The sequence below is a fragment of the Anabrus simplex genome, chromosome 5 (genome assembly GCF_040414725.1).
Source record: "Anabrus simplex isolate iqAnaSimp1 chromosome 5, ASM4041472v1, whole genome shotgun sequence".
Lineage (NCBI taxonomy): Eukaryota > Metazoa > Arthropoda > Insecta > Orthoptera > Tettigoniidae > Anabrus > Anabrus simplex.
Window position 1 is genome coordinate 17,386,109 of NC_090269.1, and position 14,512 is coordinate 17,400,620.

A 14,512-nucleotide genomic window follows, 5' to 3' on the forward strand; every position below is an offset into this window, starting at 1 on the left:
CTCAATATCGTGACCAGTACGAATAATTATGACGATTGCCATTCGTGAGTTAGTAACCTGATGCGTTTTGTCTGCACTCTTCAGATTGGTTCGAGGTTACTTCACCCTCTTTCAATCAAAAGTTGAAGCTTGAAGGCCAGCTCCTCCCAGACAGACGTTACTTTTGACACACAACCTGTACTGCTGGAGGAAATAGAGCTGAAGAAATGTTTTAAGTAGTGGTGCAGTGTAATCAGAATGTAAAACAATCCTTTACATTAGACAAGTGAACACAACCTACGTCTTGAAGCACTCCACTTCTGTCTTCTTGATTAATGAATAACCATTTGACTTCTTAAAACTAAGTCCAACTAGCACTACATACGACCAGCAACCAATTACAGACCACAATTCAGATGTCAAGGGAGATAATAGTCTGTGCAGTTTGGCCTGAGTTATTTATCTATTCCCAGCTCACTGTTTCATAAATGTCAGTTGTGATTGAATATTCTTTTTGGAAGAGACAGAGTGGTTGCAATCAAGATCGCGGGATCGATACCGGACGAAGTCGGACGCATGGTAACCTGTCGATATAGTTTTTTTCACTATAACGACCACTGACTGACGAGTGTGGTTTACAAGAATTGCTCAACCTGTTGGTGAGAACCAAATAGCGCAACAGCCCCGAATGGCTATGGCCTACCAAGCGACCGCTGCTCAGCCCAAATGTCTGCAGATTAAGTGTCGTGTGGTCAGCACGATGAATCCTCTCGGCCGTTATTCTTGGCTTTCTAGACCGGGGTTGCCATCTCACCGTCAGATAGCTCCTCAGTTGTAATCGCGTAGGCTGAGTTGACCTCGAACCAGCTCTCAGATCGAGGTAAAATTCCCTGTCCGAGCCAGGAATCGAAACCGGGCCCTCCGGGTAAGAGGCAGGCGCGCTATCTCTACACTGCCGGGCCGGCAGTTGATGAGAACAGAGTGTCGAAATTAATAAATAAGTCACACAGCTGATGTCGTCTCAACAGACTCGCATTCGGTAGCGGAGGCTATTATGCGGATATTATTATTAGTATTTTTGCTACGATGCGATGCAAGAGGAGAATATTACACATAGCTTGGACAATATAATAATAATAATAATAATAATAGTAATAATAATGGCGTGCGGCATCCGGGGAGGTATGGTACAGGTCTTTCGAGTTGACGCCTTACAATAGACGACCTGCGCATCTGTGAGGTTGGAGCCCTACCTACGATGCATTATAATGCTGAAGAAGGCAAAGACCCTCGAGCCACTGGAATTTACCAATGAAGATTAAAATCCCGGACCCGTCGTGAAATCGAAACTGGGACCGCTTGGTGGTTCACCACCTTCCTTGAGGGTTTCGTGGATGGAAGTAACACAACAAGAGGGAGAAGACGGCCCACACTTGTGTTGGTGTTGTGTCTGGACTGATCAGTGTAAGTAATTGAGACTAGCATTGTGCAGGAAGTGATGGTGCACTAGAAATTAGATATAACCCTAACCAATCGCAAATTCTTATGAGAGCCAGAAACTGGACACTGACCCTAATATTTCAGACTTCGGATACTTAGATAAAACGTTTCGAGAACAAAATTGTAACTATTAACGTGACAGTCTCACTCTGGGAGGTTAAAATGTAACATAATTAAATAATGCAAGAGGCTGGCGGAGATTTTCAGGCCTTCGGGCTGAGCAGCGGTCGCTTGGTAGGGGCTGTTGCGCCATTGGGGGGTGGGGGGCTTAGATCTTGCAACACAGTGTTTCTAAGTGCTCTCGTTCCAAACACAAGAAGCATCAATACCACGGCAGTATGTCTCGGTCAGTTGAGGAAAAGCAAAACAAGCGGAGACTGCGCGTAACAATAGCATCGAACAAGAGAATGCGCATTCAGTGTTTGAGAGGAACTTATACTGATAGAAACATTACAGTTCCATTGTTTCCGTGGCTAATGTGTGAAGAATACGACATTGCTAAACAAACAATTTTAGGCATAAGTAGGAAAAAGATCGCTTGCATTGTGATGTTAAAACGAAGTTTCCAGTAGAAAACTGCTGAAGATGCCTAGTGACACACTCCTGTAAAAGGCTGCACATACTTCATGGTAGATCCAGTATTGATTAAAATGCGGGGTCCCACAAGGCACTAATGTTGGACCTCTATTTTTTCGCATATATATAAATGATATGAGTGAAGAACTAGAATTACATATAACGTTATGGGGATAATCTTACACTGTATGGAGTATTAGATAAATTACAGGATTGTGAGCGAATGCAAATAGATATTGACAAATTTGTGAGGTGGAGTGCAGGCAATGGTACGATGGCAAACGGGATGAATAATCAGGTTGTAAGCTTCTTCAAGAAGTTAAGTCTTGTCCGTTTTAATTGCTGTTTTGGTGGGTTGACAGTAACGCATTGTGATCACTGTAAGTAATGATGTGTTAAATATCCTGATAACTATATGAAGACATCTATAACCTTTACATGTAACCTCATAATGTGATTACCCCAATAAAGATCAGCCAATCACAATCCTGTGACTCACTACACAAACCATTTAGCCTAGAAGACGGCCACATAAGAGCGAAAAAATATAATATTAAACATGGAATGACATGTTTCGTCCAACCAAATGGAGATTCTTAGATTCTCACTGGAAAATGTACGCATATATTGCATACAAATGCCTTTTCGAATGATGATAAAACCAGGACATAGATTTTGATGCATCTTTAAATCACATTTAGTGACAGGGATTGATTATCAAAGAACAGCCTTGTCGATTCGAATTAATAACTGGAGAAAAACATGTCAACAAAAGAAACCACGTTTCCTTTGTGAAAATAAAATGATCATAAATGTGTCTTCCGGTCATGGCCATCCATCAACGGCTCCTAATTGAAAATGACAACCAGCCTGCACGGTTGCTATGGTTACACTCCCGTCACTTATTTTGTCGCGTCACGTTGCACAAATTTTCGGATGAACACCAGCCATAAGACATATTTATCTCGAAACGAATATAATTTTCATCCCACTGACTGTTGCTTCATGAATCCTTCTAGAGGAGTTTCTGGAACGCAGACTGTACAAGGAGATTCGTTAAGCAATTGCATAACTGTAGTTTGACTGGTTTGTGTAGGTTATTATAAATAACAAAATAACGAATTAAAGTACAAGAGCAACAGTCGCGTAAAACGTAAATTATGTTTACACACTGGTAGCGAACCCTATTCAGGCGAGGTCACTACTTCCTGATCACAAGTGGTGATGGCGGAAGACCTATAAGTATACCCAACGTTGGAAGTTAAAGGAGAAAAAAATAACTGACCTTGCATACTCACAGATGCATGATGTTAATCGGAATTAAACCGTAAATATAACGATAGTGCCTTTACCTTTTACAGTACCTACCTGTGGAGGCCTGGTTGCAATTTCCCGCCCAACCAAGGAACAAACTGCACTCAACAGGAAGAAAATCGGCTTTTTAAGTCGAGAAATGAATTGTTATTCTGAAAACGCGTCGCTCCAGTATCTGTCGAATATTCGGCTACAAAGCAATCATTTTGTTAGGCGTTCACCATGAACAGGATGAAACTTCTGATTCTTCTTCACCGTTTGGCCACAGTATAATTTCTAACGATGAAGACAGCACACAAACACCCAGATCCCGAGCTAGACGAATTAACCAATTAAGGTTAAAATCGCCGACGCGGCTGGGAATCAAACCAGGGACACCTTCGACCAAAGACCAGAGCGCTAACCATTTAGCCATAGAGCCGGAAGAATTCGTGTCCTAATCCCGATGGTGTTCTGTTTTAGGCAAACCCAATGTACTTTTTTTCACATACCAGTGATCCTGATGACCATAAATTTCTGTCAGTACCGAGAATCGAACCCAGACCCTAGCTAATAGTGCTCACCGTTACGTTACAGAGGCGGACTTTACAGAAACGATAACTTGTGATGACATACATGCTACGTTAATCTTCATTTGTTTGTTTGTTTGTTTGTTTGTTTGTTTGTTTCTTTGTTTGTGTGTGTGTGTTTGTTTGTTTGCCTGCTTGCTTGCTTGTTCATTAAGTAGTCTAGGGGTCGGTTGGATCCTCAAATAACACTGCCAAATTTTATTTCGATATTGAGAAACCGCAACATCCGATCATGGTGCAGAAATGAGGCGTAGTACACAGAATGAGGAGTGAAGTCATTTTCCATTGCCTTCCTCACTGAGCCAGAAGATGCTATTGCAACACCTTCCATAGCATGTGGGTGCATTAGTCACGCTCTGAATATCACTACAGTATTCAGCAGCTTTCATGGTGTTATAGCTGGCAATGCCAAGAAACAGAGGTCTTCCTGGCCGAGGCAGTAAAACCGTGCTCGGTTCACCCGGAAGGACGGGGTTCGATTCCCAACCGGGCTGGATATTTTGTGGCGTTTGGTGAATATCTCTAGCTCTGTCACTGGGTGCTTGTTACCATCTTGATACACACCTCTTCATGTGCTCACAACACACCACACTACCAAGCAGTACAGAAATACGGAATAGTTAATACATCAATCCGTAAAAGGTTGGCGTCAAAGAAAGGCAATTCGGCCACAAATCGGGGCTAAATCCGTGTACACTGCTGACCTTCTAAAATTGGGTAACCGAGAGCTGTGCTGTCAGGGACGCGCTGCTGTGAGCTTGTATTCGGGGGATAGTGGGTTCGAATCCCACTGTCGGCGACACTGAAGATGGATTTCCATAGTTTCCATTTACACACCAGGCAAATGCTGGGGCTGTACCTTAAGTAAGGCCATGACTGCTTCCTTCCCATTCCTACCCCTTTCCTATCCCATCGTCGCCTTAAAGCCTATCTGTGTCGGTGCGACGTAAAGAAACTTGTAAATAAAAGAAATTCAACACTGAGTAGAGACCAGGGAGAAGAGCAAATTACCGTCCTGCTGCCTATTTCTCTAAGGCTTGCGGGAATGTGCAGTTTGTCCTTTATTGGAGATTCTGAAGGTCATCGGGATCAGGCACCGCGAATGAATAATCACCGGGCGAGTTGGCAGTGCAGCAAGAAGCTGTGAGCTTCCATCCCGGGAATAGTCGGTTCGAATCCCGTTGCCGGCAGCCCTGAAGATGGTTTCCCGTGATTTCCGATTTCACACCAGGTAAATTCTGGGACTGTACCTTGGCCACGGCCGCTTCCTTTCAACTCCTAGGCCTTTCCTATCCCATCGTCGCCATAAGACCTATCTGTGTCGGTGCGACGTAAAGCAACTAGCAAAAATAAAGAGAATAATTATCTACAGTCTGTATAAAAATCAGTTTGCAGTGATGAGAATCGAGGTCTTTAAAGAAAGAAGCAGCAGTCCAGAAAGACGGTTTATATAGAACAGGGCGTAAAGGAAATCAAAGAGGAATTGTGATAGGGAATCACAACCCAGAGAGAGGAAATCAACAATCTGAGATTTGAAAATGATATTGTTTTATCTGTGTCTTCAGAAGATCTGGTAAAACTTCTGAATGGTAAGGACACATTCTTGGAGTAGGATTATAAGATGCAAATAAAGATGTCAAAAACGAAAGTAATGAAGAACAGTAAGGTGAAGTTAGGTGATGCAAGGAATACTAGATTACGAAATGGCCTCAAAGGAAGTAGGTGAATATTGTTACTTTGGTAGTAAAATAAGAACGGTGGCAGATGTAAGGATGACATAAAATGTAGATTAGCACAAGCAAGGAAGATATTTCTTAAGAAAATACATTTGTTCACTTCGAACAGTGATATAGGAATTAGAAATATTTTCTGAAGACTTTCTTCTGGAACGTGGCATTGTATTGAAGTGAAACATGGAACATAACTAGCTCAAAAAGAAAGATAATAGAAACGTTCGAAATATGGTGTTACAAAAGAATGCTGAACGTGAGATGGGTAGAAACGAATTACGAATGAAGAGATAACTAATCGAACTGGGGAGAGGAGATCGATGTGGCTGAATTTGACTAAAAGAGGAGAATATTTATTTATCTAGCGTATGAAGCTACAGTTGACAATGGACTCTAGGTACAAGTTCTTGACAAACACACACACAAGATATACAATTGACTCTGTATGCACCTTAAATGTATATACAAAGTCCACATTAAAAAGGTTAATGTGCAGCTCTTCCAACCAAGAAAGTACCTCAGGGGTCACACGATATATATCATCGATGAAAACAGCAAAATCGCTCGAAAGGCAGTCCTTCAGAATGTGCACATTGGTTTGCACATTAGCACCACAGTCACAAGATGGAGCTTCTTTCCAGCCCCACTGATGCAGACCAGAAGCACTTCTTCCGACTCCGCAGTGTATCCTGTTAAGTGTGGTCCAGGTGGAATGAGGCAGATTGAACCCAGGCAACTTTGTAGTAGGATCCCTGACGTTGACAGTACCGTGTGGATGTAAAACATGAATGGTGTCAATCCCAGTCGCAGAAGAGGAAATAGAATGATAGGACACATCTTAAGACACCCAAGACTTGCTCGGTTGGTTTTGGGGGGGGGGGGTAGGTTGTAATATCAGTAGGGGTAGAACAATATGAATACGACGATCATTTAAAACAGATGTAGGATGTAGTAGTTACGAAGAAATGAAAATGTCAACACACGATAGGGTGGCTTTTAGAGCTGCAATAGACCTCTTTATGGAAAAATAACAGCAGTAACAACAACAACAACAACATTTAAAAATCACATATGCCAGTTATCGACATACCTTTAGTGAGGGAATCACTCATTATCCATTGAGAGAAATTCCTGCATTTGTAAAGTGCAGCATACTGTTGAGTATAAAATTTTATAACTGTTCCTTTTTTAGAATTAATAATAGAAACTTCGTAGCATAGTCCATCCACGGCGTAGGTTTTTATGACACCGGCCATGTGCTAGGTCAGTCAGCATCAGACACGCATGTCTTCCTTACCGAGCTCCTTGTTATGTAAGCTTACGGTGAGCTTTTTACTCTGCCCGCTTGTGTTACAGAGCCTGACCCAGCTAAGGGTCTAGGACGTGCTAGGTGACGGAGAATGATCCTTTCACGGATCTTAATTGCATCATTCACTCGCTGTAAGAACTTAAACAAAGGTGAATGCATTCTAGATTTCCCTAACCCCACATCTATCTATTACCTGTACATCAGTAATTTTCGACGAGAAAGAATGCTTGATTTATTCTTTTTGACTTTCCATCAATTTATATCCGAATTGATTCCCGGGTTGTAAGGAAAACCACGTTCGAATTGATTCCATATTGTGGAGTTTCTATATTTTCCTCAGACTAAGGACTATCTATGTACTCGCTTCGGCGGTACATATACTAAAATTGGAACGGTACAGAGAAGATTAGCATGGCTCCTGCGCAAGGATGATTCGCAAAATCGTGGAGCGTTCCACATTATTTTTTTGTGCCGGCCCCGTGGTGTAGGCGTAGCGTGCCTGCCCCTTACCCGGTGGCCCCGGGATTGATTCCCGGCCGGTTCAGGGATTTTTATCTGGATCTCAGGGCTGGTTCGAGGTCTACTCAGCCTACGTGATTCCAATTGAGGAGCTGTCTGACGGTTAGATGGCGGCTCCGCTCTCGAGAGCCAAGAATAGCGGCTGAGAGAATTCGTCGTGCTGACCCCACGACACCTCGTAATCTGCAGGCCTTCGAGCTGAGCAGCGGTCGCTTGGTAGTCATGATCCTTCGGGGTTGTTGCGCCATGGGGTTTGTTGTTGATTGATTGCTTTAAGGACTATCTATACGTTGTTGGAATGGTTAAACATGTTTGGGTCTCTCGTGGTTATCTAACCTAACCTAACCCCATGGGACTACACCCCTGAAGACTCTTGGCCTACCAAGCGACCGCTGCTCAGCCCGAAAGCTGAGTTGTCGTGTGGTCAACACTACGAGTCCTTTCGGCAATCACTTTAAAAATATAAAGTTGCAACTGTCAGCTAAAATAAATATTATACTATTCAGGTGACAAACTTCTAGCAACTTTTTATATTGTGTATTCTTATAGCATGTAGGATCACAATTTCTCAGGTTTTCTATTTCTTTTTTTGTGAAGTTATCTTTACCATGCATATTTTTCAGCGTTATTTTCTTGTTACCCTTGTTTTCCAGTCATTTTCCATATACTGAATTTTTGAAAAAATATTTATGCTATACGACATCCAGGTAGAGATCGGAAAAGTGGGCATAATTTCCGACAACGTTTGAAGGCAATGCGGCGAATCAATTCGCATACCACGAGGGACGCAACTTGGGAACAGCGTTTCTGACGTGACTGGCAGCGTTACGTACTGTGTGTAGATAAAGAGGAACAAATACAAACACCCACGCATGGAGCTGGACTCAAAACTGCAAGTTCAATTTCCCAGTCTCAGTGAATAAGTTTGGCAGCAATGGATGAAATATGTCGTGATGTGCAGGGCACACCCATATTGCTGCAGAAATTCGTTCTTGTTTTGTAAAGTTATTTTTACCATCCATATTTTCAGCGTTATTTACTTGTTACCCTTGTTTTCCAGTCACTTTTCATATACTGACTTTTTTGAAAAAATATTTATGCTGTACGACATCCAGGTACAGATCGGAACGGTGGGAATAATTTCCCACCAACGTTCGAACGCAACGCCCCGCATGTTGAAGATAGCGGCATCAAACCTCACAGCGATCTATTTGTATTTATGACTGAAGACAGAAAGCATCCGTTTTGGAATTCAAGAGGACAAATTGTAGCAAATATTAATTTATAGGAAGAGGAATTAGGCATTGGAATAATTTACCAAGAAAAATATTCGATAAGTTTTTTGAAATCATGTAAGATTTTTTTTACGTAGCACCAACACAGATAGGTCTTATCGCGACGATGGAACAGGACGAGTCTAAGAGTGGGAAGGAAGCAGCCCTGGCCTTAATTAAGGTACATCCCCAGCATTTGCCTGGTGTGAAAGTGGCAAACTGCGGGAAACTATCTTCAGGACTGCCGACAGTGGGGTTCGAACCCACTATCTTCCGAATACTGGATATTGGCCGCACTTAAGCTAAAATCGTTTAAGAGTGGGTAAACAATTATTTTTTACAATTTGCTTCACGTCTCACCGACATAGATAGGTCTTATGGCAACGATGGTATAGGAAAGGATTAGGAGTGGGTAGGAAACGGCCGTGGCCTTAATTAAGTTACAACCCCAGCATTTGCTTGGTGTGAAAATGGGAAACCACGAAAAACCATCTTTAGGTCTGCCGACAGTGGGGCTCGAACCCACTATCTCTCACAGCTGCGTGCTCCTAAGCGCACGGCCATCTCGCCCGGTGGGTAAACAATTGATAGAGAATCTGCCACCTGGGCGACAGCCCTGAATGCAGATGATTGATTGATTGATTGATTGATTGATTGATTGATTGATTGATTGATTGATTGGTTGATTGATTGATTGATTGTACATTAAATCAGCTGTACCGAGTGAGTTGGGTTCGCGGTTTGGGTCGTGTAGCTGTGAGCTTACGTTTGGGAGATGATGGCTTCTAATAGGCCTACCTGTTGCTCACGGCAAAATTTTCTTTCAAATTTTTTGTATAATAATTTCATTTCATAAAATTTCTTTTGCTCACAGTCAAATTCAAGTTTCATAAAACCTTTGGTAAAACGTTTCATAAAACAGGACATGTTCTATTCCGTAAAATTAATTTTGTGAAACGAACCAATTAGCGGAGCTGCCATGATGATGCTGGCGCTGCGACATGAAGCTCGTTTGTAAACACAAACGAACATTCCTAAATGGCAGGATCCGGATGAACTAAGGAAGCTATTAGTGTTTGTATGAGGTTAAACCGCCAATGTATCACAACAGAAATGCAAGAACGGGGGTAGATATCTCAATCGCGGAATTGGTGTCACAAGTTCGGCCGAAAACAAGCCAGGCTGATATGAAAGCGAAGGTAAACGGGCTTTAAACTCAATCTTTGGCAGCACATACACATCTTAGTGCAGAATTTAATTCATAGATGGGCATTCTGATGCTTCCACGGATTTTATAAAATAATTTTAGCGTTAACAGCACAACCTGTTTTCGTCATATTTTTATAAAAGTAGTTGCACAGCAAATTTTACGAAATATTTTATCGTGAGCAACACGCATAACTCCACTGTCGGCAGCCCTGAAGGTGGTTTTCCGTGAATTGCCATTTTCACACAAGAAAATTTGAGGCGATGGTCAGTTTCTTTGGGGTTTTTTCTCTGATGGGTGGTGAATGCCGCCTCTCAGCCAGATCGTTTTTACCCCCGCCGGTGTAGAACCAGACTTTTCCGACTCACCGGCATTTCTCGGAAACAGATGAGTAAAGGGGCATAGTTTTCACCCTGGGACCCCCAAGTACTCGCCCTTACCAAAAAATCCCATTCCTAGCCCTTTCTTATCCCGTCGTCGTCATAACACCTCTCTTTGAGTTGATACGGCGTAAACCATAGCAAAATATAAAAAACAAAAATCAGCAACAGGATCTCTTAAGACTACAATATAATCATCATCTGACATATTCTCGATATTTTTGTTATAAGAACCAGTGTTCTCCTTTTTCTGTTCGTAGCTATACAAGACCTTAGCCTGCGTTCCTCAGCAGACGTGACAACAAACTAGGGGTCAGAGGTTACCGTAATGAATACATGTCTGAGACAGCTATTATTTAATGTATTTACCGTTCATGTGGTGTCCGTGTAACAGAAGACCAGGCTGTGATAATAAGATGAGTCCGTGACAGTAAATAGAAACACTTAACAAAATGGAAGAGTAGAAGTTGGTGGCTGAGCGTAAGAATGGACAGGGAAAAAACAAGTGAAAAATATCCAAGTACAGATTTCAGTTAAGTTAAACGAATGAACGGAATTTATCTTTGGCTGAGTGACTCAGATAGTACAACGTTCACCTTTTGAGCTGTATTTGAAGTTGTCGTTAGATTTACAGGCACGTTAAAGAATTCTTGTGGGACAAAATTCCAGCACATTGGTGTCTGCGAAAACCATCAAAGTAGTTATTGGGACTCAAAACTATTATTATTATTATTATTATTATTATTATTATTATTATTATTATTATTATTATTATTATTATTATTATTATTATTATTATTATTTCTTAGTTATGCCCACTCAAAGAGCGCGTTTGAACTTGTTCGTTGACCTGATGGTTTTCGTCTTCTTATCCTCCCAATATCTCTTCATGAATGCACTTTGTTGCATCTTGCGTTCGGTGGACCACTTCCTACCAGTTTTCTTTTTAGGTTTCTCCACAAATTCATGCTTGGCTACTATTGTACTAAACGCTCCACGATCTCCTATGATGTCCGTGTTATTCATTTCTTGGAGGTCCACCTTAGTTTCTTCTTTGCCGGGCTGAGTGGCTCAGGCGGTTAAGGCGCTGGCTTTCTAACCCCAACTTGGCAGGTTCGATCCTGGCTCAGTCCGGTGGTATTTGAAGGTGCTCAAATACGACAGCCCCGTGTCGGTAGATTTACTGGCACGTAAAAGAACTCCTGCGGGACTAAATTCCGGCACCTCGGCGTCTCCGAAGACCTTAAAAAGTAGTTAGTGGGACGTAAAACTATTATTATTATTATTAGTTTCTTCTAGCCAGTTTATTCCGACCTTCTTTGAGCTTATTACTTTAAATAATGTTTTGGTGGGTCTGCCGTTGTCCATTCGATAGATATGACCATAGAATTGCAAGCGTTTCTTGCGTAACGTATCAGTGAACGTATCAGTTTAATGAGTAATGGCCCGCTGTTCTCTTAATCCACATTACATTTTCTCTCGTGGGACGATAGATAATTATCATTTCTTTCTTTCTCCGTTACGGTCTTCTAGGGAGCACGTGACAATTTCAAAGCTTCATCGTTTGTTGTTCCTTCCTCTTCCTCCAATATTCCTACATCTGCTCACTATGCCCACTTTTCCTCTCCTCAGATCATTTTGAGCCTGTTTTCGTTCCCTCCCGAACTTGGAATCCTTCCATTTTCACACGTTATTTCTATAAACCTCTCTCTCTCTGTTGACACTTCTTCTTTTATGTTATTTATTTCCAAATCCTTCTTGACTTCATGAACACGAATCCATGTGTTTGTTGACTACTTGTTTCAACTATATTTGAAGATCTGTTTGGTTAACATGTTCTCATCCATTCTGTATAAATATCCAAAAAATATCAGTGACCTCTTCCGCATTGTATCTGTTATGTTTTCTATGTTCTGGTATATTTCATCGTTACTTCTTGTTTTCGAGAGTTTTGTAGTTCTTAGCGGACCGAGTATTTTCCGTATAATTTTTCTTTCCAGTAATTCTAATTTATTCAGCTTGTAATTCAGTACTAGACATTCACTCTCATTTAGGTATTCCGGTTTGACTACTGCGTAGTAGTGTTGTATTTTGTGGTTTTCAAATAAACACTTTTTGTTGTAGATATTCCTAGTTATACCGTATGCTCTTTCCATCTTGTGTATCCTTTCTTCTTCAGGGGATTTTCCCAAACTATTTTCTTGAATTGTTTTTCCCAAATATTTGAATATTTTCACCTTCCTTATTCGACCAATTTCTATTAAAAATTCTGAGGCTTTTTTAATATTTGTCATAAAGTTGTTTTTTTCTACAGATATTAAACCTGTTCTGTTGCCATTTCTTCCGTTTTTCAAGTTTCCTGAAAGTATGGCAAAATCATCTGCAAATGCTTGACAGTTTATTTCAACACCTGTATTTTTTCTTCCTAGTGTTGTTGGTGATAGCTTGTGTTCCTTCAGTTTTACATTCCAAATTCTGATATTTTCTCCAGGACGCAATTGAATAGGATTGGAGATAAATCATCACCTTGCCTTACACCTGTATTTTTTCTGAATGGTTTAGATATTTCACCCATAAATTTTACTTTTGATACGGTGTCTGTCACGGTTTCACGGATTAGGTTTGCCAATTTGGTTTTAAATTCGAACTCTCGGATTAATTTTTCTAGAATTTTCTTATCAGCAGAGTAAAAATCCTTTTTAAATCTGTAAATGTTACTACTTTGACTTTGGAGTTCATTATCTGTGACGGCTTGTGGACTTGAGGTTGAATATCTGTTCTGAGCAAGATCCGCCCTTTCTAAATTCACACTGATTTTCACCGAAATGACTGTCAATTATTATTATTATTCACATCATTTATGTGTAATTTCTACTAGAAATGGTGTATTAGATTAGTTTTTTTTGCTAGTTGCTTTACATCGCACCGAAAAAGATAGGTCTTATGGCGACGATGGGACAGAAAAGGACTAGGAGTGGGAAGGAAGCGGCCGTGGCCTTAATTAAGGTACAGCCCCAGCATTTGCCTGGTATGAAAATGGGAAACCACGGAAAACCATTTTCAGGGCTGCCGACAGTGGGGTTCGAACCCACTATCTCCCGAATACTGGCCGCCCTTAAGCGACTGCAGCTATCGAACTCGGTAATACAATATTCTTCGTCATAAGTTGAAGAATGAAGGGATGGAGAAAAAAGAGGGCTCAGATCTTCACAACTATGTGCGGTATTTGTTTTCTTACACTTTTCCGTTATAAGACTGGGTCCAGTTCCAGAGTAAATGGAGTGTGACGAAAGGCGAGCTTTGTATGTCCACAAATTATCGTTCACCATTTAATACGATATCGAATTTCTTTACAGTTACGTAGAAAGAAATACATTACAAGCTCTGTCCTTGTATTGTAAAGTCGTATTGATTATATCATATTGTATTACAAATCATGTCCTGCTTCCGTACCTTTTGTTCTCTCCACAGATGGCCTTTGTAGTCGATAAAACTTTACTGAGCTAAGTTTTTGTAAGAAACGAAGTAATCAAGAGCACTGAATATACCATTCAGTTTCTTTCACTGCTACTGGGATAGCTTTGTGGTTTTTCTTTGACAATGACGCATATAACACACAGGAAATTGCATTGAATTTCTAATACACTAAGTCGGTTCGTTATAAGTTACAGAACCGCCAGAGTGTCATAAAATACCTTGATAATCAACATTTATCGTTCCTTCTATAAAGATCACTTAACAAGCTCAAGGTTTACACTTGAGAGAAGAAAAAAAGTTTCCTTATAAATCTGAATTCAGTTTTCTCCTCCCCTTCTGAGTGTCTCCACAAAGAAACAATGAATGCATCAAATAAATGGATTGCAATACATGAATCCTCTCTTCCCAGTTGGATGACCGACTCGTTGGCTGAACGGTCAGCGTACTGGCGTTCGGTTCAGAGGGTCCCGGGTTCGATTCCCGGCTGGGTCGGGGATTTAAATCTTAATTGGTTAATTCCAATGGCACGGGGGCTGGGTGTATGTGTTGTATTCATCATCATTTCATCCTAACCCCGACGCGCAGGTCGCCTACAGGAGTCAAATAGAAAGACCTGCACCTGGCGAGCCGAACCCGTCCTGGGATATCCCAGCACTAAAAGCCATACGACATTTCATT

General features: G+C 41.2%; 1 protein-coding gene and 1 non-coding gene across 2 annotated transcripts in view; both read left to right on the forward strand.

The window, feature by feature from the left end:
• The window catches only part of LOC136874271 (dendritic arbor reduction protein 1), a 509,855-nt gene that overhangs the window by 409,225 nt on the left and 86,118 nt on the right, over nucleotides 1–14,512 (forward strand). The gene's annotated exons all lie outside the window — the stretch shown is intronic.
• LOC136875156 (U6 spliceosomal RNA) lies at nucleotides 7,334–7,440 on the forward strand. The gene has a single exon (XR_010860399.2). It is a non-coding gene; the product is annotated as a U6 spliceosomal RNA (small nuclear RNA).